Genomic DNA, 24,346 nt, shown 5'->3' on the forward strand with positions numbered 1-24,346 from the left:
TAGGTCGGAGTCGGTTTCACCTGCGCCCTGGCGACGCCTCCTCTCCGGCTCTGGGGGAAGGGCCCGGCCCGCCTCCTCCTGTCCCTCCTCCCTCTGAGGTCTCCCCCACCCCTGCCACCCATCCCAGATGAGTCAGGCTGGTCCGAGCCCGGAAGAGCGCCGTAGGTGAGGTCGCCAGCTAGCCGGAGCCGGCAACGTACAGCTCGGCAGGTCGCGCAGCCGCTCCTGTGCGGGGGAATGGAAGGCAGGTAGGCGACCAGCCGCTCCTTTGGGTTTCGGCCACGTAGGAAACGAAAACAATAGACCTGTTCTTGCCCTCTCCTTTCGCTTCGTTAGTCACGGCTGAAGCCGCTGGGTGAGGAAGAAGGTGCAAATTAACCAGCATCTTGCTGTCTCTCCAAAACATACCTTTATTAACGATGTAGGCTGTTAATTTCAGATATCCTGAGGCAGTATCGAGGTCGGGGAAAACTCATTTTGCATTCAAAACAAGCCTATCTTGATCTGGGGATACAGCCGAGGCGGCTCCTCCGAACACCGGCTCCTAGGGATCCAAATACACCCAAGTCTGTACCGAAAAGAGAAATCACTCTGAAGATTACAGGTTGGTTAGAGGGAAAAGGAAGGCCTTTTTTCCTTCCTCACAGTCTCACGGTGCCGGAAAAATCTAATTTGATGCTGAATTCCTTAGTGACTGAGATGAAGAGGAATTACGTCTCGACAGTTAAGGTATTTGGTGCCTTTGTTTTTATCTAGTCCAAAATTTATGAACAGAAGAGATTTGTACAGTCTCTTTTGTGTTAGCGTAAGTGGTGAAGTCTTTCCCTCCGAATGTGAGGTTTCCTCTACACCTTCAGAATGTTAAGTATTACAGGCTCCTTGATTTGACCCTGCTGCTCCCAACACTGGAATGTCTGCTTGACTCTCATTCTCCACTTCGGGGCCCAAGAACTTCCTATTTCCACGTCCATTTGTAGACTAGAGCTTGAAAAACTCTAGTTTCAAAACATTGGCCTCTTCAGGACAGTAGAATCACAGCATGTTTCCTAACAGCTGCTTTCCCCCTACATTTCACTTGTCCACAGGTTGATCCTGCCCTTTCTGTCATAATCCTTCTGGTCTTATCCTGTTTCTTTATCAGTCCTACTTACATGCCAAAAATACTTTCCTTGTTTTATCTACTTACCTATCTGACTCCAAGACCTCTCCCATTCTTTTCTTTAGCTGTCTTATTTCTTTCCATCGTAACTGGTTGTTTATTCTCAACCCCAACTGTGACGGCAAATATGTTTGTTTTTGGGAATGCTCTTTTGGCTATATTTCGTATTTTCTCCTGCCCTGTCAATGCCAGTCTTCCTTCCTGTACTCCCCTCACCTTTCCACGCTTTCTTCTTTTGCTCTACTATTTCTAATTGTTTCATGTGTCCCTGTTCTTTTTGCTGAGGGAGGGTATTGAAAGTATGTTGGCTGCACAGTTGTCAACATGTGTTAGCATGGGCCAATTTTACTGATGCCACGTAGGCCACATTAACTGAGCTTTGTTTTAAGTCTCCAACATACCCTGGTACTTTTCCATGAATGAATTGCAATCCTTGGCTTTAAATTATTTAGGTCAGAAAGAAGAACTGGGAAACATTGTTTTCTATTTTCAGCATTTTCTTGAATCCAAACCCAATACTGGGTTAAGAGGGGGTAAGTGTTTTCCACTGAGGTCTCTACCTTAACGTCAAGCCTTTAGAATAGTTATTAAAAATAAAGGTTTTGTGTTAAACTTTAGCTTCCTTTTGTGTGTGTCTGTGTGGTTTTTTGTTTTTGTTTTTTCCTGATGGAGGCTTGATGGAACTTGCCAGGTGTGTCCACAACTGGGGCAGGAGGGAGTCCAAACAGAAAACTCAGGGGGGCACTGAAGAGTGGCAAGTGGAAAGAATCCCCCTTTGGTACTTTCCAAAACTCTGGTTACAAAATAGGGGACTTGTGGCAAGAGGGGGTGATGACATAGAGGTTTGAACTTGAAGCACTTAGGACTAGAAAGAAAGGAAGGGGTCATCAAAGTCATGGTTGTTGAAGTCAGATTATCTTTAGTTGAGGGTGGAATTAGCAGGTCTGGAGGAGTAGAAAACGGGGAAAGGGAAGAAAAAAAAAAAAACCCCATTGCTTTAGCTTTCTGGATGCCCAGGTGGTTTGGTGTCCAGATCTTCTCTCTTCCTTTTTCTCTCTCTTGTCTCAGGTTAAGGTGATAGTCAATTAGAATGCTCTTCACCTTATCTCAGGGAACATTTTTATGCTTCTCTCATGTATAGTTCCTCATCTTCAGAAATATTTATGGGGCACCTGTGTTGCCCTCGCAGTGCTGGAAGTGGGTACAAAGAACACATGCTCGAGAGCTCACTATTTACTGGGAGCAACAAACAAGAGAAATGGCTTAAACTTGTGCATTAAGTGCATCAGATGCTGGAAAAATTGAGAAGCAGCACATAAAGGAAGAGCCTAGACTCAGTTGGGGGGATTGGGACAATTTTCCAATAAGGGGCAAGTTGGAGTAGAGGATGTAAGGAAGAGGCAGAGGAAACACTGGTGCAAAAGCACCAAGATCTGGCTCAGCAGAGTCTATCTGGGGAGCTAACTGCAAACAGATCGACCTGGCTTTAAGGAAGAGGATGTGTGAGGATGTGCTAGAAACAAGACTTGCAAAAGTAGGAGGGAGTCAGAAGATGAAGGACCTGGGGAGTGGAGGTGGGGTGGGGAGGGGAGTCTTTGAAGAATTCTTGGGAGGGTAGTGACCCGACCAGATTTGTACTTTAGAAAGATTATCCTGGAGGTAACTGCTGGTTTGGAATCATGACCCATATTAACAAGTAAAAATAGCACTTTGCAGAGCAATAATGAATTTAACCAAATCTAAGACACTATTGACTATATGATACAGTTTGATTTCAGAGATGTTAAAATGTGTGTGTGTGTCGGGGCAAGTGCCTCTTAAAGTAGAAGAAATACAGCATGTTTAATAAAATTATATTTTTAGAAAGAAAAGTGTATTGGGAATAAGATTTGAGGATTGGATCGGGGTAACTAACTTTTTCTTTACAGCCTTATGAACTATTGGCTATTTTACAATGAGAGTATATTCCTTTTTAGTTTGAAAAAGACACTAAAGGAAAAAAAGCCATAAATGAATAACAATGACAAGGGAAAAAAAGTAATATCAGATCTTTAGACTGGAGGAGGGAGATGGAGGCCAGCAGGAAGAACAGTCTGGAAATTACTGAGACGATCCAGAAAAGGGAGCCAGTGTCAGCAGTGTCAGAGAAGGAGAGATGAATGGATGGATTGGAGAGATAGGGGGCCAAGTCAAGAGGATTTGGAGCCAGAGGAGTCTGGGGGTGAGGAGTAAGCTGGCTTCTCTCATGCATCTGGCCTGAGTCTCTGGATGGACGGTTGTAACCATATACACGAATAGTAAATGTAGAACAAAGTCAGTTTTGGAAATGGGAAAGATGATCAATTCAGTTTGGGACATCTTAAGTTGAGGTGCCTACAGACCATAAAAACAGGAATGTCTAGGAGGCAGTTGGCCATAGGCTGGAGGCTCCAAGAATGTATGACTTTAGTATATATAAACAGTCATCTACATCACAGGTGATGATAAAATTGCTTAGAAAGAGATATGCCAGCAGTGGGAAAGGAGCAGGGTGGAGGGTGAATCCACATTTACCAATGAGAAAGAGGAAAATAAACCTGTTAGGAGAATTAGAAGGAGCAGCTAGAGGGGGAAGAGGAACACCACTGAGCGTGGTATCATGGAAGCACAGAAGCAGAAGGGGGAACAGCTTTCTAGAGTTGACGCCAAGTTAGATAAGAAGTGAAATGTGACCATAGCCTGTTAGGTCGCTGGGGCCAGGTCTGGAGCAGTTTCAGAAGAGTGGTGGGGACAGACATCAGGTTACAGAGGGGTGCAGAGTGAGTAGGGTAAGAAAGACTTGACCATGAAAGGAAGGAGAAAGAGAATTCTAGATATGGAGAATATCAGATCATGTAACCTAAGATTTGTTTTTGGTAGTTGTTAGAAGAGATATGATCATGTCTATGTGCTGAGGGAAAAAAGCCAAGAGAGGATAAGTTGAAAGACCTAGAGGAGAGGGTAAATAATTGATGAAACAGGGCATGGGGGTGGGGCTGGAGTCCAGAGTCCAGGTGGAGAGATTACCTGGGACAGGACAGAGAGAGACACTTTTCCCATCGAGAACAGAAAGAAGAAAAATGGCTATTGCATTAATTAGGGGGCTAAGAGATCAGGAGAAAAGATTTGAAGAAGTCTTGGTGGGGCTGAAAAGTAGGTACAAAGGCAGTAAGTATATATACAGCTTGAAGTTTAGGTTACTGTAAGCAGGGCATCAAATATTCTTAGGTCTTGGGGCTTAAGGTTTCCAAAGTGGGATCATTTGGAGGTGAAGACAAGATTCAGAGTGTGACCATATGTAGTGGAAGTGAGAGGCACTGGAGGAGATAACATCAGGGAACTGTGAGACAGGGTGTTGAATGAGTCACGCAGGTTACTGAAGTCATCTAGGATGGAGAGGATAACCATGAATCATGTACATAAGTCTTTAGTACCATGGTATGAGTAACACAAATGGCATTTTGCCAGGAGCAGTCGCTCTGCTAACAGTGTAGTATTGTGACTGACACGTGTGTGTCATGTTCCAGATTACTGTCCTTTATTTGATCCTCAAAACAAGTATGGGAACTGTGTAGGACAGAGATCATCGTCTTGCAGGAAGTAGCGCTCCTTGCTATCAAATATGTATGTATGTTTTGTAGGATGTATTCTGATGTGCTTATTCTTTGCCTTCAGTCCAAACCTCTACTGTGGATGTAGAGTGGAATCTCCACCCAAGAAGGTGCAACTGTTCAATGTCAACCCTCCAGGTAGGTGGATAGATCCCCAGGTGAAGCTAGAGCTAAGATGTACCACGGAAAGGCAGGAGAGAAAACCAGGGTGCTGGCCCACTCTCTCTCTCTCCCCCCATTTCTTCCCTCTCCTTTTCCCCCCTCTCCCTCTCCCCCTCCCCCTCCCCCTCCTTCTCTGTCTCTCTCAGGTTTGGATTTCCACAAGTCTGGGTACTCCCGAGGGTGCTCTGAAGTAGCAAGGGGAAAGCATTTTTGTGCTGGGCTACAAGCTGAGGTTGAGGGTGCTAAGTTACAAGCCAGATAATTGAATGATATGGGGCTCTCTGGATTTATTTCCTCTCCTGTCCTGAGCCTTTAATCATTTATTTATTCATCAATATTTATCGAGGGCCTACCATGTATGTGCTTTTCTGGGGCTGGAACATAATGGTAAAGCAAACAGACAAAATCTCTTTTGGGAAACTTATATCCCAGTAGGGAAAAGAGACAGTAAACATAAAAATAAACAAGAAAATATCACCAGATAAGTGATGAGATGCAAAAGCCAACTGGTATGATACAGACTGGAGAGCTACTCTGGCCAGGATGGACAGGGAAGTTCTCTCTTAGAAGAATAGGGACCTCAGTGCTAAGGAGGAGACAAGCCATGTGAAGGTGGAAGAGAGGGGAGCAGGGTGGGAAAGCATTCCAGACAGAGGGAATAGCTAATGTTTGTCAGAAATGAGTGTGATATTATAGAAAGCTAGCGAAATGCCACAAATCCCATATAAATTAGCGTAATATGTTTATAAATTAATTGCCTAATAAACTTTTATGACAACTTTGTCTATATTGTTTAGTGCATACCCTTTGATCATCTCATCAAAATTTTCACCCTCCTCTTTAGAGAGAATAAAAAGATAATTTATTTTCTTCTCTTAACATATGGTTGAAATGTACTCTTTTTTTTTTTTTTTTTTTTTTGCGTTACACGGGCCTCTCACTGTTGTGGCCTCTCCCGCTGCGGAGCACAGGCTCCGGACGCGCAGGCTCAGTGGCCATGGCTCACGGGCCCAGCCGCTCCACCACATGTGGGATCTTCCCGGACCAGGGTACGAACCCATGTCCCCTGCATCGGCAGGCAGACTCTCAACCACTGCGCCATCAGGGAAGCCCTGAAATTTACTCTTTAATATTGATAGCTTGGAGCTCAAAGCATTTTACTTCACACACAAATATGCTGGTTGTTTGTAGAACTGCTATAGATTTGTGCCATACAAACACAAGAATTGTGATACATTTATTTCCCAAAATTCTTTTTTTTAATTTATTTTATTGAAGTATAGTTGATTTCCAATGTGTTAATTTCTACCATACAGCCAAGTGATTCAGTTATACATACATATCTATTTATATTCTTTTTCATATTTTTTTCCATTATGGTTTATCACAGGATATTGAATATAGTTCCCTGTGCTATACAGTAGGACCTTGTTGTTTATCCATTTTATATACAATAGTTTGCATCTGCTCATCCCAAACTCCCAATCCACCCCTCCCCCACCCCACTCCCCCTTGGCAACCGCAAGTCTGTTCTCTATGTCTTATTTCACAAAATTCTTATCAAAAAAGGAAAAAAATATGTGTTTATAATTGTTCATGCTTTATTATCAAGTATATTCCTAACAAGGAAAGAAACTCTGTTTTGTTTTGTTTTTTTAATTGGGAGAAGTTGCCCAAGCCTGAAATATTTTCCCCCAGCTTTATTGAGGTATAATTGACAAATAAAAATTATATATATTTTTAAAAGAAAATGAGGGACTTCCCTGGTGGTCCAGTGGCTAAGACTCTGTGCTCCCAGTGCAGGGGGCCTGGGTTCGATCCCTGGTCAGGGTACTAGATCCCACATGCACCAACTAAGAGTTAGCATGCTGCAACTAAGACCCGATGCAGCCAAATAAATAAATTAAGATAATTTTTTTAAAGTTTGAAAAAAAAAGAAAATGAAAATAAAATAAAATAAACGAGTATGGTGTATTTGAAGAACAGAAAGAAAACCAGGGGCCAAGCTGGAGCACAGTGAAGGACGAAAGTGTGGAGTGAGAAGAAGTCCAAACAGTGAGCAGGGTCTCAGTCCTGCAAGGCCTAATGGGGTTTGGGTTTTCGTCTAAGCGTGATGGGAAACGATTGATGGTTTATAATCAAGAGAGTTGCATGTGATTTATGTATAACAGAACATCTGGCTGCTGTGTTGAGGGTAGATTATAGGGGATGCCAAAGCAGAAACAGAAAATCCAGTCAGAGACGACTGCAGAGGGCGAGGCAAGAGATGGTGGTAGCTTGGAATAGCAAGGTATCGGGTGTAGAGTATTGAGATTTGGAAAATATTCTAGAGATAGAAACTAGAGAATGTGCTAGTGGGTTGAATATAAATTTACCAAGATTGGGGGCAGGAAGATGAGCATTCCCTTTTGGAAAGGTGAAGTTTGGGATGAACATTAGCCATCTAAGTAATGATCTAGAATAGGCAATTGCTCAGGAGTGAGGTCAGAGCTGGAGATATAAATCTGAGAGTCTTGGGCATTGAGATGGTATTTGAAAGTTATGGGATTAGATGAATTTATCTAGGGAGGGAACCTAGAAAGAGAAAAAAAGCCATTCTTAATCAGCCTCAGCATTTGGGGTCTAATCTTTAGTAGTATCTTGCTTACATATTATGACCTGTCTCAGTCATACTATGGCAATGAGAGAAACTATAAAATCCTGTTTTGTCCCCCTAAGGCCAGTCTGCTGCTTGTGGCTGTAATAGGCATTAGTGTGAGACATCCAGCGAGTGAGGTTAATTCCAGGGTCTGGAGTAAGGTCCACTGACCCCTCCCCGAATGGAAAATTCTCCCTCCATTGCCAACTTTACAAGATTTAAAAGTTTAGGGGCTTCCCTGGTGGTGCTGTGGTTGGGAGTCCGCCTGGCGATGCAGGGGACACGGGTTCATTTCCCGGTCCGGGAGGATCCCGCGTGCCGCGGAGCGGCTGGGCGCGTGAGCCATGGCCGCTGAGCCTGCGCATCCGGAGCCTGTGCTCCGCAACGGGAGAGGCCACAGCAGTGAGAGGCCCGCGTACCGCGAAAAAAAAAAAAAAAAAAAAGTTTAAAATTTGTTAAAGGAGTCAGCAGATTTTACATACAGGAAAACCAAGTTTCAGAGCTTAGTGTCTTGTGGAACTAGTGCTCAAATCAAGCTGACCTCAAATCTAGCATTTTGCACCAGAGTCATAATCTTTCCTCAACTCTCTGGAGTACTTGACTCAGTTGACCATTTTCTCCCTTTGAAATCTCTGTCTTGGCTTCTATAACCATTGGTCTTTTCTGGCTCTTCTCTTACCTCCCTGATCCAACTCCGACTCTCCCTTGCTAACTCTCCTTTCCATTTCTTCTTTACATGTTCTCTACTCGTTCTCTGGGTTCTACCTGAGTGATGTTGTCTATTTTCCCAGATTCAATTACCACCTGTATTTTAGGATTCCCAAGTCTATCTGTGATGCTCACCTAGAAAAAGCACAGACTTTCAACCAGTTGCTCTAGTCTTGACTCTGCCTGTAACTATCTCTTTAAATTGGCCAATATACAAACTCTCTGGGTCTCAGTTTCTTCATTTGTACAGTGAAGGAATTAGATCAGATGATTCTGAAGTTGCTTCCAGTACTCACACTCTGATTCCAGACTTGATGTCCCTTCTCATGATCTCTATAGTAATAATGACATTGATTGCATGCTCTGTGCCAGACATGGAACCAAGTACTTCACACATATTAATATATTTAATTCTCCGAACAAATTCCTATGCGGTAGGAGCTATTAGTATCCTTATTTTATAGTGGAGGATATCAAGATCCAAATAATGTGATTTCCTATTATATTGTAACCAATAAGTGGCAGAGCCAGGATTCAAACTCCGACAGTTTGAGTTTTGAGTCAGCATCATTTAGCCCCCGCTCTCTTCCTGCTTTTCCCTTCGAGGACCCTGATCCCTTAGCCTCACATCTCTTCTGCCTCCTCGGGACCCTTACTCCTTCTGTTACCCCTCCCCCTTGTATCTTCATCCTCTTCCTCTCTTCATTCTCAAGGGCTGATTTCCTTCCTAAAACAAAACAAAACCAAAAAACGGGCACTTTGATCTGAACCGCCCTCGTTCAGTCACTGCCTTAGCTCACCCTCAGCATTCCTGCGTGTGTCACCTCCTCGCAGAGGCCTTTCCTGACAGCGTGGATGAATCAGCTTCCACTGCGAGGCACCTCCAGGCACTTCTATTTGGGGAAAGTTAAGTTTGAGATGCCCATTAGGTATTTAAGTAGAGATGGCAAGTGGACGATTGGATATGCAATTCTGGTGCTCTACTTTCACAGCACCTAACACTCCACTATTAAAAATAAATTTTGTATTTGTTCATTTTTATGTGGTCCCCTCAACAAGAACACAGGTTCCGTGAGAGCTAGGCCTGTGTCCTCTTCACCACTAGCAAGGAATTAGCTCGGAATAAGGTGTATTCGTTTCCTGGGGCTGCTGTAACGCATTATCACAAACTGGGAGGTGGAGGTGGAAGCAGTAATATAACAGAGATTTATTCTCTCGCAGTTCAGGGGGCGAGACCTTGGAAACCAAGGTGCTGGCAGGCCAGACTCCCTCTGGAGACTCTAGGAGAGAATCCTTCTTTCCCTCTTCCAGCCCCTGGTAACTGTCTACATTCCTTAACTTCCTTGGCTTATGGCCACATCACTCCCATCTCTGGCTCCATCTTCACATGGCCTTCTCCTCTTCTGTGTGCTTCTCCTCTTCTGTCTCTTACAAGGATATTTGTCATGGGATTTAGGGCCCGCTCAGATAATCCAGGATGATCTGATCATAAGAACCTTAATTTAATTACATTTGCAGATCTTTACCTTTTTACAAATAAAGTAACATTCGCAGGTTCCAGAGAGTTGGACATGGACGTATATTTTGGGTGGCCACTATTCATCTCACCATACAAGGGAATAGGAGGAAGTTCAGGAATGTCTCCCCAGCCCCACCCCTTCTCTGTTTATCCTGGCTAAATTAAATGCTCTTCAAGATTCAACTCAGTGGTTGCCCAGTCAAGGGAGCCACACCCCCAGCCCCAGTACATGCCTCTCCTATAATAATAATAGCTAGGGCATATTCAGCACTGTTTTAAGGGCTTTATGTGTACGAACTCACTTAATGCCTGCTACAACCCTATGAGATCGTCCCCATTGCTATCTTGATTTTATCAAAAGCTAATGGTCCGTTTTGTTGTTTCTCTTCCGCAGTAGACCTCCCCCCAGGGCAACAGCCAAGACTTATTATCTCTCTGTCCCCAACATATACCATGGCATTTCCAGGCTGTGTGTGAAGGCTGGTGGGTTGAATAAACGACTGAGCAAGAGATAGGCTTGTACTAGTCTGGGCAGGGTTTTGAATATCAGATTAAGGTATTTGGATTTGGGGACTTCCCTGGTGGTCCAATGGTTAGGACTTGGCACTTCCACTGCTGTGGCCTGGGTTCAATACCTGGTTGGGGAACTAAGATCCCACAAGTTGCACGGCACAGCCAAAAAAAAAAAAAAAAAAAAAAGACATTTGGAGTTTATCTTGTAGATCATAGGTGGCCAACAGTTTTAAAGGTGAGTAGTGATAGGATGGACCCATCTTTCAAATATATCCTCCCCTTGGGAGAAATGTCATCAAATATTGTTTTAATTATCATCTCCAAGTACATCCCTCCCCCTCCACCCCCTGGGCCTTCCTCCTGAGCTCTAGTCTCACATTGCCTGATTCTTGCTGGGTCTCTCTAGGCTCAAATTCAGCATGTCCAGGCCAGCCTTCGTCATTCTTCCCACCAAAGCCACTCTTCCTGTTTTACTGAGCTCAAAGGCATCCAAACTAGACAACTTGAATTAATCCCACTTTCCTCACCCCCACTGCCAATTAGTCATCAAGTGCTGTCAACTCCATCTCATGAACTTTATCTCATATCCATTCGCCTGGTCTCTGCCATAGTTCAGGCTCTTGCATCTTTCTTTTTCCTTTAATTAATTAATTTAAAATTTATTTTTGGCTGTGTTGGGTCTTTGTTGTTGCTTTGTCTAGTTGTGGCGAGCGGGACCTACTGTTTGCTGTGCTGTGTGGGCTTCTCATTGCGTTGGCTTCTCTTGTTGCAGAGCATGGGCTCTAAGTGCATGGGCTTCAGTAGTTGTGGCATGCGGGCTCAGTAGTTGTGGCTCATGGCCTCTAGAGCGCAGGCTCAGTAGTTATGGTGCACGGGCTTAGTTGCTCTGTGGCATGTGGGATCTTCCCAGACCAGGGCATGAACTCGTGTCCCCTGTATTGGCAGGCGGATTTTTTTTTTTTTTACATAATTTATTTATTTATTTATTCTTTGGCTGCATTGGGCCCTCGTCGCTGGGCGCAGGCTCCCTCCAACTGCAGCAAGCAGGGGCCACCCCTCGCTGCGATGTGCGGGCCTCCCACCGCGGGGTCCCCTCCCATCGCCGAGCGTGGGCTCCAGGTGCGCGGACCTCAGCGGTTGCGGCACACGGGCTCAGCAGCCGTGGTTCACGGGCTCTAGAGCGCAAGCTCAGTAGCTGTGGTACGCGGGCTTAGTTGCTCCGCGGCATGCGGGATCTTCCCGGACCAGGGCTCGAACCCGTGTCCCCTTCACTGGCAGGCGGACTCCCAACCACTGCGCCACGAGGGAAGTCGAAGGCTCTCGCATCTTTCACCTGGACTATTGCGCTAGCCCCCTGACCAGTCTCCTCACCTCTAGTTTCCCCTCTCCAACTCCAGTCCATCCTCTACTCTGCTGCTCATTTTATAAGACTAAAAACCAGATCTGATCATTCACTTTCGTGTTAAAACAATAAACAAACAAAGCTCCAAAACAACTCTGCAATCGTTCTTCATTGCGTACAAGATCAAGACCTTCGAGATCTACCTGCAAAGATTTACTTTTCTTCCTTATTTATTCACTTAACACATGTGTATTGAATGCCTACTATGTGTCTGGTACTGTACTCACTGCATTCATATACATGTCACAGGCAGTGAGAGAAATACCCTAAGGAAGATTCTACAACTAGAAGAGGTCGATAGTGGCATCCATTCATATACTAGTGAGGGAGGTGCCCTACACATATACAGATGGACATAGCTGTTCTTACGTGGGCGACTCATGTCACAGGCAGTGAGAGAAATACCCTAAGGAAGATTCTACAACTAGAAGAGGTCGATAGTGGCATCCTTGCTATTTGCTTTCAGGATATACTGTAACTTTTTTGCTCTTTGTATGCCTGTTGAGTGGATTTACAGATTATATTTATCAGTATCTAGTTTCAAATTAATCTTAACCAAGAAGGAAAGTAATTTTAAAAAATTCTCACAAGGAAACTATGAACTAAAGATAATACTAAACTTTAAACCAAGGAAATAATGCCATAAGCCTAAGGGAGTGGGGCTACACCTAATATGAGCCTTAGCAATATTAGACATAAAACAATATCTAGGGACTTCCCTGGTGGCGCTGTGGTTAAGAATCCACCTGCCAGTGCAGGGGACACGGGTTTGAGCCCTGGTCCGGAAGATCCCACATGCCGCGGAGCAACTAAGCCTGTGTGCCACAACTACCTAGCCTGCGCTCTGGAGCCCTAGAGGCACAGTTACTGAGCCCGCGCTGCAACCACTGAAGCCCGTGTGCCTAAAGCCCATGCTCCGCAACAAAAAGAAGCCACCACAATGAGAAGCCCGCACCCTGCAACGAAGAGTAGCCCCTGCTCGCCACAACTAGAGAAAGCCCACACACAGCGAGGAAGACCCAAGGCAGCCGAAAATAAAATATGCATAAATAAATAAATTTATTTAAAAACATAGTCATTATATTAAAAAAAAGAGATAAAAGTGTATTTTTTTTTTTTTAGGAATACAAGTCCAAGTAGACTTGAGTTCAGATTTTTTTTATTATTAATTTTATTTATTTATTTTTGGCTGCGTTGGCTCTTCATTGCTACGCGCGGGCTTTCTCTAGTTGCAGCGAGCTGGGGGGCTACTCTTCGTTGTGTGGCGTGCGGGCTTCTCACTGGGGTGGCTTCTCTCCATGCTACAACATGGATGAAACTTGAGAATATTGTGTTAGGTAAAAGAAGCCAATCACAAATAACCATGTATTGTATGATTCCATTTATATGTTATGTGCAGTGTGGGCAAATCCATAGAGACAGAAAGTAGATTACTGGTGGCTTGTGGGAGGGGAGAATGGGGAGTGACTGCTAATGGTATGGGGAGATTGAGTCCAATCATGACCAATGATTTAATCAATCATGCCTATATAATGAAACCTTGATAGAAACTCTTAAGGAGGTTCAGAGTGTTTCCTGATTGGTAAGTATATCAATGTACCAGGAGGCTGGCACAAGCTCCCAAGCCGCCCCCATTGCAGACTTTGCCTTATGTATCTCTTCCATTTGGCTCTATCCTTTATAATAAAACAGTAATTCTAAGTACAGTGCTCTCCTGAGTTCTGTGAGTCATTCTATCAAATTATCAAACCTGCTGAGGGGTCATAGAAACCCTCAATTAGTAGTCAGGCTGGTCCATCAGAAGTGCAGATGGCCCCCTGAATTTGTAGCTGGCGTCTGAAGTGGGGGCAGTCTTTTGGGACTGAGCCCTTAATCTGTGGGCTCTGCAAAGTGTCAGACTTGAAAGGAATTGTTGGACACCCATTTGGTGTTGAAGATTTGCTGGAGAGCTCTGGGGAAGGTAGCATTTGCTAAGTGGGCCATTATCTAAGAAGTCTGAGAACACTACAGAACAGTACTTAGTACAAAATCTTGAATACAGATAGAAAGTAGCAACTGTGCTACTTTGAGGCACTTCAAGTGAGAGATAAAAGTATTGACATTTTTAGAGTTGAATTGTACTTTACAATACAAATGTTTACTAAGGGTACTTTTCAAAAGACACTTTCTCTTCTTATCAACCTTTTCAAAGATAATGAAGCCTGTCTACCCAAAATTACTTAGGGATAGGTCTGTCTGAAAGTGAAAGGATGAAATTGGAGGCTCTCTTTTAGCCATATGATTATATATATTTCCATCAGGGAAAAAATCTCCCTGGATCTTGAAACAAACCAGCTGCTGCTATCCAAATATGTATGAATGCAACACATTCTATTTCTTTAAATAAGTATTTTTATTACACTGACTCTTTTGGAAAGGTTGATTATTTCCATACTTGCTCTGCACCATCCTCTCCTCTTTGGTCTCCTTCTTTTGTTCCCTCTTCCCCCAGATGGGAAGAAGGACATTCTCGGAAGTTCACATATACAAAGGCAGAAATACTCAAGATTATACAGGGACAAGAAAAAGTCCACTATGAAAAAAAATTACATCACTCCAATAAGTTGGGAATAAAGGATGTTACATCCTACTCTTTGTGGCAATGAGTAGGGGAAAAGAAGGACAAAACTTCAAAGCAATTCATCTGGCATAATATAAACTAAATATTTATAAAATGAATATAAATAATATGAGGATTTTTTTAAACAACTGCAAAAATAATAAAGAAAATAACTAGTCTGTGTGTGGACATAGGGTCTTCCTTGTGAGGACTCATACCGTTATCAGATGTGTGACTTTGATCGTACTAAATCGTAATTCCTGCATGTGGCATTAATTTGCAAGTTAAAATTTTGATAAAAGATTTGTTTTCCCCTAGACACAAGCAATGTGTCTAATTTTAGTGTAATTTTAAATGAGAATATCTACTGTGCTTCCTTGAATTAGTTCATCGAATCATGATAAAAATGGTATAATGACTTTTTTTCTCATTTTAAATGACTGCCATTACAGTCTTATGATGGGTCTTTATAGATTGCCTTTTGCACTAGAGAAAACATCTTATATTACTTTCCTCGTATTTTAAAACTACAGGAGCCCCTGTTCATAGCACCTGAGGAAATGTTGAACATGAGTAAAATTATGCAGGCGAGTTTTAGTTTGCTAAATGAATAACACTTTAGTTCACCCAAAGTGGCTCTTAGAGACTAAAACAAGTAGTTCATTTATTTTTAGCTGCTGATTTAACTTCAGTTATAACACTTTTATTTAGGAAATGACTTCCTAGGAGAAAGTATTAGGCAGCAAGAAGAGAAATAAATATGGAACAATCTTTAAGGTTCCATTAGACAGAAGGCTCATGACACTACGAAGAAATGAGGCCATTCTGTAATTTTACCTTTAAAATGTATATTAGATTTGTAATAAAAATAAATATGTATCTTTTAATTTTAGTAATGAGTTAAATATATTTACAAAGCGGGCCGTGCACTGTAGTGGAAGGAGCAGCGTGTAGCAGTCTGCAGTGCTGGTCCTACGCTGAAACCGTCCAGCTCTATGATTTCAGACTTACAAGTTAATATAGGCTTCCTGACTCCTGATTCCTCATCCTGGGGAACCGACTCAAAAATGTATAATAGGGCTTCCCTGGTGGCGTAGTGGTTGGGAGTCCGCCTGCCACTGCAGGGGACGCGGGTTCAAGCCCTGATCCCACATGCCGCGGAGCAACTAAGCCCGTGCGCCACAACTGCTGAGCCCACGTGCCACGTGCTACTGAAGCCTGCGCGCCTAGAGCCTGTGCTCCGCAACAGGAGAGGCCACCACAGTGAGAAGCCCACGCACCGCAATGAAGAGTAGCCCCCGCTCACCACAACTAGAGAAAGCCCACGCACAGTAACAGAGACCCAAAGCAGCCAGTAAATAAATAAATAAAAATAAATAAAAACAACCTTTAAAAAAATGTATAATATACTTCCTAGCTCCAAATTTCTGTGATTAATTCTATAATCATCAGGGTGTGCATACAACATTAACATGTTTTAGGAAGAGTAAAGAGCCTGGGATTATAGTCACACTAAATGGATCTCCAGTTCTGCCACTCACTTGCAATGGAACTTTGGGCAAGTAACCTTTCTGAATCCCAGTTTATTCGACTTTAAAACCAGGTTAGTAATACTACAGCAGACACTGGCAATGCCATGCCCCAGAGCCCCTCAGCCCAGGGCAGCTGCAGGGGCAGCGCGCAGCCCGGTCAGCTGCCCACCTCTGCCTACTTCCAGCTCCTTCCCTGCCCCTGCGCTTCCTCTGGTGCACAGCGACTTGCACAGCCCAGAAGCACCAGGGATTTGATGTCCCCAAATGCAACCCTCCACCAGTGAGAGACAGTCTTCCTGGCTCGCAGTGGAAGAACTCGGAGGCACATTAACACGGCTCTTCAGTGGGTCCCCAGCTGGATCAAGTCCCCATTCCCCACAGTGGTGAGCAGCTCATTGACAAACCCTGTATTGGTTTTTCTCTCCTGCCTGTCTCATTTTCTCCACTATCTCCTTTGTGCTTCCTGGAATCACCTCCCAAATAATCTACTTGCACACAATTTCTTATCTCAGGTTTTGCTTTTGGTAAATCTCACTTCGCAATTGCTGTGCCAGTTAATTGAGAGCGTGTGGAAAGCAACTACTAGGTCCAATAGTTAGGCCCTAACAAATAGTAATGATTATTATATCTAACAATTGAGACAGAATTTCATGGTTCTAGGAAATGTTTAGATTGTGTTTTATAGTTAAGTGATTTTACAGCCTGCTAAAGTATATTTACATAATTTTATTAGGTATCTAAAATGCACAGAAAATTTTGTAAGTGGGGAAAATTTAGATATGATTAAAAATTGGGTATAGAAAATATTTGCTAAGGATTTTTTCTCTTCCATTTTTCATTTCTCCTTTTCATTGTTTCTATACTGAAGTCATATTCCTACTTCTATATGAAATGTCATAAATTAAGCACTATTACCTTGAAGAAATAAGTAGAAGAGTATTAACAATATAGGAAATAGCTTTTACATAAATATAAATCTTTTGAGGGTGGGGGAGGGAAGGACTGGAAGTCTGGAATTAGCAGTTGCAAACTATTATATATAGAATGGATAAACAAGGTCCTACTGTACAGCACAAGGAACTGTATTCAATATCCTGTGATAAACCATGATGGAAAAGAATATGAAAAAATATAGGGCTTCCCTGGTGGCGCAGTGGTTGAGAGTCCGCCTGCCGACGCAGGGGACACGGGTTCGTGCCCCGGTCTGGGAAGATCCCACAGCCCGGCTGCGCCCATGAGCCATGGCCGCTGAGCCTGCGCGTCCGGAGCCTGTGCCCCTCAACGGGAGAGGCCACAGCAGTAAGAGGCCCGCGTACCGCAAAACAAAACAAAACAAAACAAATATATATATATATATAACTGAATCACTTTGCTATACATCAGAAACTAACACAACTTTGTAAATTAATAAAGTAAATTTAAAAATATATATTTTGACTACTATTCAATGATTCCACAAGTGTTTAATCATGAAAAAGTCATTTATTTGACTTTATCTCACATTACAATTCTACAGAAGAATGCCAGATACTTTGTATTTCCTTCATGCCAGGAATGAATCCTTTAATCATTTCTTAGTCTATGTCTTTCCTAGGCAAATGTATTTAACACCTATGCGTAGTTTCCTGTTAATGTCTCTGTTCAATTTAAAATGCATTCTTGGCTTGTACGAAATTCCATGGGTAAGGACACAGCTTATGTGGAAGTTCTAAAAAACGATAAAATGGAGTAGAATGAATGTTGTAGCAAGCAGCTGTAGGTATGTCAATACTACCAATTCCTAGTTGCACAGCCTAGCTGAAAAGACCTCTCTAGGACTTCTGTATTTATCTGCACAGGCTTGAACCCTCTGGGCTCGCTCCAAGACCAAAAAGGCTTCCCTTGGGCAGTGTCGGGTATATGTGAAGGGAATATTTTTTCTTTTATGTTTTAAAAGTTATTTTTATTGAGATATAATTGATATATAACATTGTGTAAGTTTAAGGTGTACAATGTGTTGGTTTGATACATGTATATATATTGCAGTATAATTACTATGATAGCATTAGCTGGCACCTCTATCACATTACATAATTATCAGTTCTTTTTTGTGGTGGGAATGTTTAAGGTCTAGTCTCTCAGCACCTTTTTTTTTTTTTTTTGGCCGTGCTGCGTGGCACGTGGGATCTTAGTTATCCCACCAGGGATTGAGCTCATGACCCCTGCAGTGGAAGCACAAAGTCTTAACCACTGGACCACCAGGGAAGTCCTGCAACTTTGATTTTTATAAGACAGTATTGTTGTTTACAATCACTATGCTGTGCATTAGATCTCCAGGACTTATTTATCTACTGGTTGCAAGTTTGTACCCTTAAACGTCTCCTCAATTCCCTCACACCCAGTCCCTGGTAACTACCATTCTACTCTGTTTTTACAACTTGTTTATTTTTGGTTCTACATATAAATGATATCATATAGTGTTTGTCTTTTTCTGTCTGACTTATCTTACTTAGCATAGTGCCATTAAGGTCCATCCATGTTGTTGCAAATGGCAAGATTTCCTTCTTTCTCATCGCTGCATAATATTCCATTCATCCATCGATGGACACTTAAGTTGTTTCCATACCTTGCCTACTGTGAATAGTGCTGCAATAAACATGGGAGTGTATATATTTCTTTGAGATCCTGTTTTCATTTCCTTTGGACACTTACCCAGGAGTGGAATTGCTGGATCATACGGTAGTTCTATTTTTAAGTAATTATTTTTTTTATGAATGTATGGTGACTTGGGTATCCCAATATATTGGTAGTGGGAATATAAATATGTTGGTTCTTTCTGAAAAATAACTCTATGTATCAAGAGTTTTAAAATATTCACCCTTATAGATTCAGTAATTTCACTTTCAGGAACATTTCTTAAGGAGATAATAGAAATTTAGATACAGGTATGCAAAGATGTTTATTGTGCTTTGTATAATAGCAGGAAGGAAGAATGAAAGGAACAGAGGAAAGCAGGAAGAAAATAAAGAAAGGAGGTAAGGAGGAAGGAAACAGAGAAAAGAGAGAGAGAGAAAAAAATGAAAACAACTTAATATTCAATAACCAGGGAGTATTACATAAATTTTGATGTGCTCATATGATGGAGTATTTTGCAGTCAGAAAGAGAATCTTATTTATCTACAATAAGGGTTGATATCTTTTACACTTAAAAGTTAGAAAAAATGTTAAACTAGCTCAAGAAAAAAAGTTAAACACTCCTTATGGAAATAATAGGCAAATGATATAAGTAGGAAATTTATAAAGAAAGAAAAAAATGGCTAGTAAAAATATTTTAAAAATTCAATCACTAATTGTGATATAAATTTAACTTTAAAAAACTATGTTATTCTTTACTATAAAAATGGCAAAGTTTTTTTTTAACATCTTTATTGGAGTATAATTGCTTTACGTTGTTGTGTTAGTTTCTGCTGTATAACAAAGTGAATCAGGGACTTTCCTGGTGGCGCAGTGGTTAAGAATCCGCCTGCCAATGCAGGGGACACGGGTTTGAGCCCTGGTCTGGGAAGATCCCACATGCCGCAGAGCAGCTAAGCCCGTGAGCCACAACTACTGAGCCTGAGCTCTAGAGTCCACGAGCCACAACTACTGAGCCCGCACATCTAGAGCCTGTGCTCTGCAACAACAGAAGCCACTGCAGTAAGAAGCCCGCCCACTACAACTAGAGAAAGCCCACACGCATCAACGAAAACCCGATGCAGCCAAAAATAAACAAATAAGGCAAAGATTTTATTTATTTATTTCTTATTGAAGTATAGCTGATTTACAATGTTACGTTAATTTCTGGTATACAGCAAAGTGATTCAGTTATACATATATATTCTTTTAAATATTCTTTTCCATTATGGTTTATTACAGGATATTGAATATTGTTCCCTGTGCTATAAAATAGGACCTGTCATCTCTGCCCGAAGGGGTACAACTCTGTTACTCCAGAACTTCCCACTGTGTTGGCTGAGGCTTTTTTGGGTCTGTATTACGGTTCAGATTCCCCTTGTGCCCAGTCTGGCTTCATCCCATTTCTTTCTACATCTCTAATAAACATCTTGCACCCCAAACTCCACTTTAGAATTTGCTGGAGGGTCACTGTCTACCCATCATGGGCCTCCTCTCTTAACAGAAGAATTTTGCTTAGTATTAAGGATCATTTCCCTCTGAGCCTTACCTGGACCCCTAACTTATGCTTAAACATTGAAACATATTTACTTAATGCCTTGTCTGTTATCATTTGAAGAAGTCTACAGCCATAAACTTATATCCTTCTCTCATATACGTATTTGAATACAAATAGCATCCTGATATACCCACTGTTGCTCTTGCCTGTCCAGCTGCCTTTACCCCTTCTTTTGGAAAGAGTATTTACATTCTTCTTCCAAGCCCAACAGATATTGATAGATGAAGAAGCAAGGAACTCAGGTTGAAATAAGAAAGTTTTACCTCATTCAAAAGGAACAAGTCTACAAGAAGAGAGATGAGGGTACAGAGTAACCCCATGCACTAGAGAGTTATTCAGCTAGTGGAAATTGAGGATGGTAGAATGATGGACAGTGAATAGGTTGAGACAAAACATGAAAATATAGAAGGGATACTGCTGTTCAAATATACAGGTATGTAGGTAGGATTCTATTCTAATTCAGTGGCAATAACTAGTGGTTGAAGGGACTTCAACTACATACATTTTCTAGGCTCACAAAAAGAAATAACAACGGATACCACAATAACTGGCTACAGGGAGAAAGGAATTATCTGAGAATTAGAGATGTCAGAACTATGGGACCTGACCCAGGCTGGCTGCCAAGGACAGTGACCAGCAGGCCAAGTCATCGTACTCCAGGGAGCATATCATTTCACAGGATGCCCCTTAATGAGATCAGATTTTAAAAAGAGCATGTATTAAAGAGTAGCAAAAGCCTACAAGGGTTGATACTTTCTTGTAGGCTTAGATAATTTTTGCTTTTAAAAAGAATACCAAGAAATTTTCAAAATTTGTTTTTTGCTTTTCAAGTAATACTTGCCGTAAGAGGGTGAAAAGAAAGGATGAAAATCACCACTTGATGCTGATGATATAATGCTATCAGATGACCAAGAAAAGTCAAAACTACCCAACTTTTGGTCTCCTCTCTCAAAGAGAATATTTTTAATGAAAAAAAATTTTTTTAATGAAAAATGTAGTATAAACATGATTAAAAGGTTACTGAAATCCAATGTGGTAAGTGAGCAACTAATTGCTTTAAGTGAGTTAAACTTTTTTCTTATTGTGTAGGTTGTCTTTTCACTTTTTTTGTGTCTTTGAAGCACATAAGTTTTAAATTTTGATAGTCTTTTGTTGCTTGTGCTTTTGATGTCATATCTAAAAATCTATTGCCAAATCCAACGTCATGAAAACTTAGCTCTATATTTTCTTCTAAGAGTTTTATATAGTTTTAGCTCTCACATTTAGATCTTTGACACATTTTGAAATAATTTTTGTATGTGGTAGGTGATAAGGATTGGAATTTATTCTATTGCATCTGCCTAGTTTCCCGGTATCATTTGTTAAAAAGATTATTCTTTCCTGCATTGAATGGCCTTGTCCAGTTGACCGTAACACTTGAGTTTATTTCTGTCAATTCTATTCCATTGATCTTTATATCTATGCTTATGCCAGTACCACACTGCCTTGATTACTGTTGCTTTGTAGTAAAATTTGAAATATGGAAGTGGGAGTCCAAGTTTTGACTATTCTGGGTCCCTAAGTTTATATTTTAGAATCAGATTGGTTTCTACAAATAAGCCAGCTAGGATTCTGATAGGGATTGTGATAAATCTGTAGATCAATATGGGGAGTACTGCCATATTAACAATGTTAAGTCTTCCAATCCATGAACATGAGATGTTTTTCCACTTACTTAGACTTTGAAAAATTTCTTCCAGCAATGTTTTTAATGGAAGTTTTGTACTTTTGTTAAATTTATTCCTTAGTATTTCATTCTTTTTGATGTTATTGTAAATGAAATTGTTTTCTTAATTTCAGTTTTGGATCGTTCATTGCAAGTGTGTAGAAAAACAACTGATTTTTGTGTAATGATTTTTTATCAATACAACCTTGTTGAATTCATATTAGTTCTAATGATTCTTTAGTGGATTTCATAGGATTTTCTATATACAAGTTTATGTGAATAGAGACAGTTTTACTTTTTCCTCTCCAATATGGATGTGTTTTAAAATATTAGAACATCTTTATATATTATGTTGCAGGAGGGGTTCAGGATCTGTTGTCAGTTATACTGTTTGAAATGAAAGTGGTAATAGCTCCTAACTTATTCCCTGTCTCTTATAGTGTTCCTAATTCATCATTTATCATTTTTTATTGGAATCAAGGTGATGTGTTAGTTAGGGTTATTTGACTGCAAGTCACAGATTTGCTCTAGATAGCTTAAGAAATAAAAATAGATTATGGAATGCATAAACTCTAACAATTTGTACTGTCTTTGGGTCCTTAATTCAAGATTCAAACTTAACAGTGTCTGACCAAGCTTAGATCACATGCTCTCTTGGATATACTTTGGTGGTAAGAGGAAGGATTTGATGGAAAGTAACTTTAGGAACCTCTCTTGTAGAGGCATTTACTTTCCATCAAGGTGGAACATTCGTTGGAAAATCTCCCCAAGCAAATTGGGGTTCCATTAAGAAGGGAACAGATCTGGCATAACTAATAATGTCAAATATTCAGTAGAGATCTTTTCTATATATATATATATATTTTTTTTTTTTTTCCAGGTACGCGGGCCTCTCACTGTTGTGGCATCTCCATTGCGGAGCACAGGCTCCGGACGCGCAGGCTCAGCGGCCATGGCTCACGGGCCTAGCCACTCCGCAGCACGTGGGATCTTCCCGGACCGGGGCACAAACCCGTGTCCCCTGCATCGACAGGCTGACTCTCAACCACTGCGCCACCAGGGAAGCCCAGTAGAGATCTTAGTTCTAAAATGCAAATAGATGGTTAACCTCCTTGGCTCTTCATTGCCCACAGGATCACATTCCAAATCCTTAGTAAGGCAATAAAGGCTTTTGGTAGCATAGCTTCTAGCCTCATCTCCATTCCAATGCAGCTCAACATTCATTGAATATATCAGACTTTGTGAAACACGAATAAGCACTCTTGCCTTGAGACATTTATAATCTTAACTCATAATCTCTGTATGTTAGTATGATCATCTCTCAATTAATAACTTGTAGTAATAGCTAGGGTGACCATAAGTCCTGGTTTTTGCCTATTGTCCTAGTGTAGTTACTAATGGCACCAATGCTTTTTTTCAGTCTCTAAAGTTTCTAAGTTTGGACAATAAGTTATAGGTCATTCTAATAATAGCATACTTATGTTTTCTCAGTTAACTCTGAGCAAAACAATTCTCTGATGGACTGAATCTGTTAAGGTTGAGATGGTACATTCCTATTGGATAATTTCAGTAGTTTAAGAAAAGGCTACTTGCAAAGGTGTGGGCAAAATGTAGAGAAACCACAAGGGGTTTACCCTAGAATAACCTAGAGTAACTGTGACCTTCAGATGTAGCCAGCCTACAGGCATGCCATAGCAAGGGAGCCTTAGGGAATAAATACCCAGACTCTTTGTTGTATTGCTGTTGCTTCCCATTGCCTGAACTCAACTAACTGAATCTAAGGGAAAGAAAGCCCTTTAAGTTCAGGTTCTCCTGTGGGCAGGAACATGGATATCCTGCATCAGAACTCACGATTACTACCCTATTTTGCAGGAGGAAAAAATGAGACAAAGAAAGGCTAATGTGCTCCGTGTCACAAAGCTGATAAGTGATAATCTGGAGTCCAGGTGCCGTGTTCTCCCCATTCTACCAGGCTCCCTCTAAGGCTGCTACATAGTAGCAATGCCAAATTACCTATCCTTCCCATAGCATCATTACCTTTGAAATCACTGAATCTTTTGCTCATTCTCTTCCCTTGTTTGGAATGTCTTCCTTGCTCTCGCCCCTCCTCCAACTCTTTGAGGAAGCCTTTCCTGTTCTGACAGGGAGTGAATAGCTCCTTCTACTGTGCTTTGAAATCCCATAATTCATACATCTTTTCTAAGATGTAGCCTATTTATTGGAGTTGTTTAAACATCTGTCTCTCAGCAGACTGTGTCGGAGAGGCATCCTCAGTAAAATTTTTTTTTAGATCCTAGCACAGTGCTGGGCAGAATTAAAAGGTAATCTAATTTCTTATTAATTCTATTAGGGAGGAGCCATTACTAAACAGGTTTTAAAGATGAGATAATTGAAGCACTGAAAGGTTAAGTAATTTGCCCAAGGTCACACAGCTGTGAAGTATCAATAGTAAAGCCAGGATTTTGAATCTAGGTAGTCTGGTTGTAGAATGATACTTAACTTCAAAATGAGAACTGAAATTCTGAAATAGCCTTCCTTGGTTGAAAGGATTTAAATTGTATGTTTATTAA

The 24,346-nt window shown here is 41.4% G+C and overlaps 1 long non-coding RNA gene across 2 annotated transcripts; it reads left to right on the top strand.

Annotated features, from left to right (window-relative positions):
- Nucleotides 1-12: 12 nt before the first annotated feature.
- LOC112405666 (uncharacterized) lies at nucleotides 13-22,697 on the top strand. Of its 2 annotated transcripts, XR_003004402.1 has the most exons (4): nucleotides 13-248; nucleotides 440-729; nucleotides 4,853-4,926; nucleotides 22,657-22,697. It is a non-coding gene; the product is annotated as an uncharacterized LOC112405666 (long non-coding RNA). The 2 variants fall into 2 exon arrangements; XR_003004401.1 differs by having other exon boundaries at nucleotides 44-729.
- Nucleotides 22,698-24,346: the final 1,649 nt, after the last annotated feature.

Source organism: Neophocaena asiaeorientalis, unplaced genomic scaffold (genome assembly GCF_003031525.2).
Source record: "Neophocaena asiaeorientalis asiaeorientalis breed wild unplaced genomic scaffold, Neophocaena_asiaeorientalis_V1.1 scaffold148, whole genome shotgun sequence".
Taxonomy (NCBI): Eukaryota; Metazoa; Chordata; class Mammalia; order Artiodactyla; family Phocoenidae; genus Neophocaena; species Neophocaena asiaeorientalis.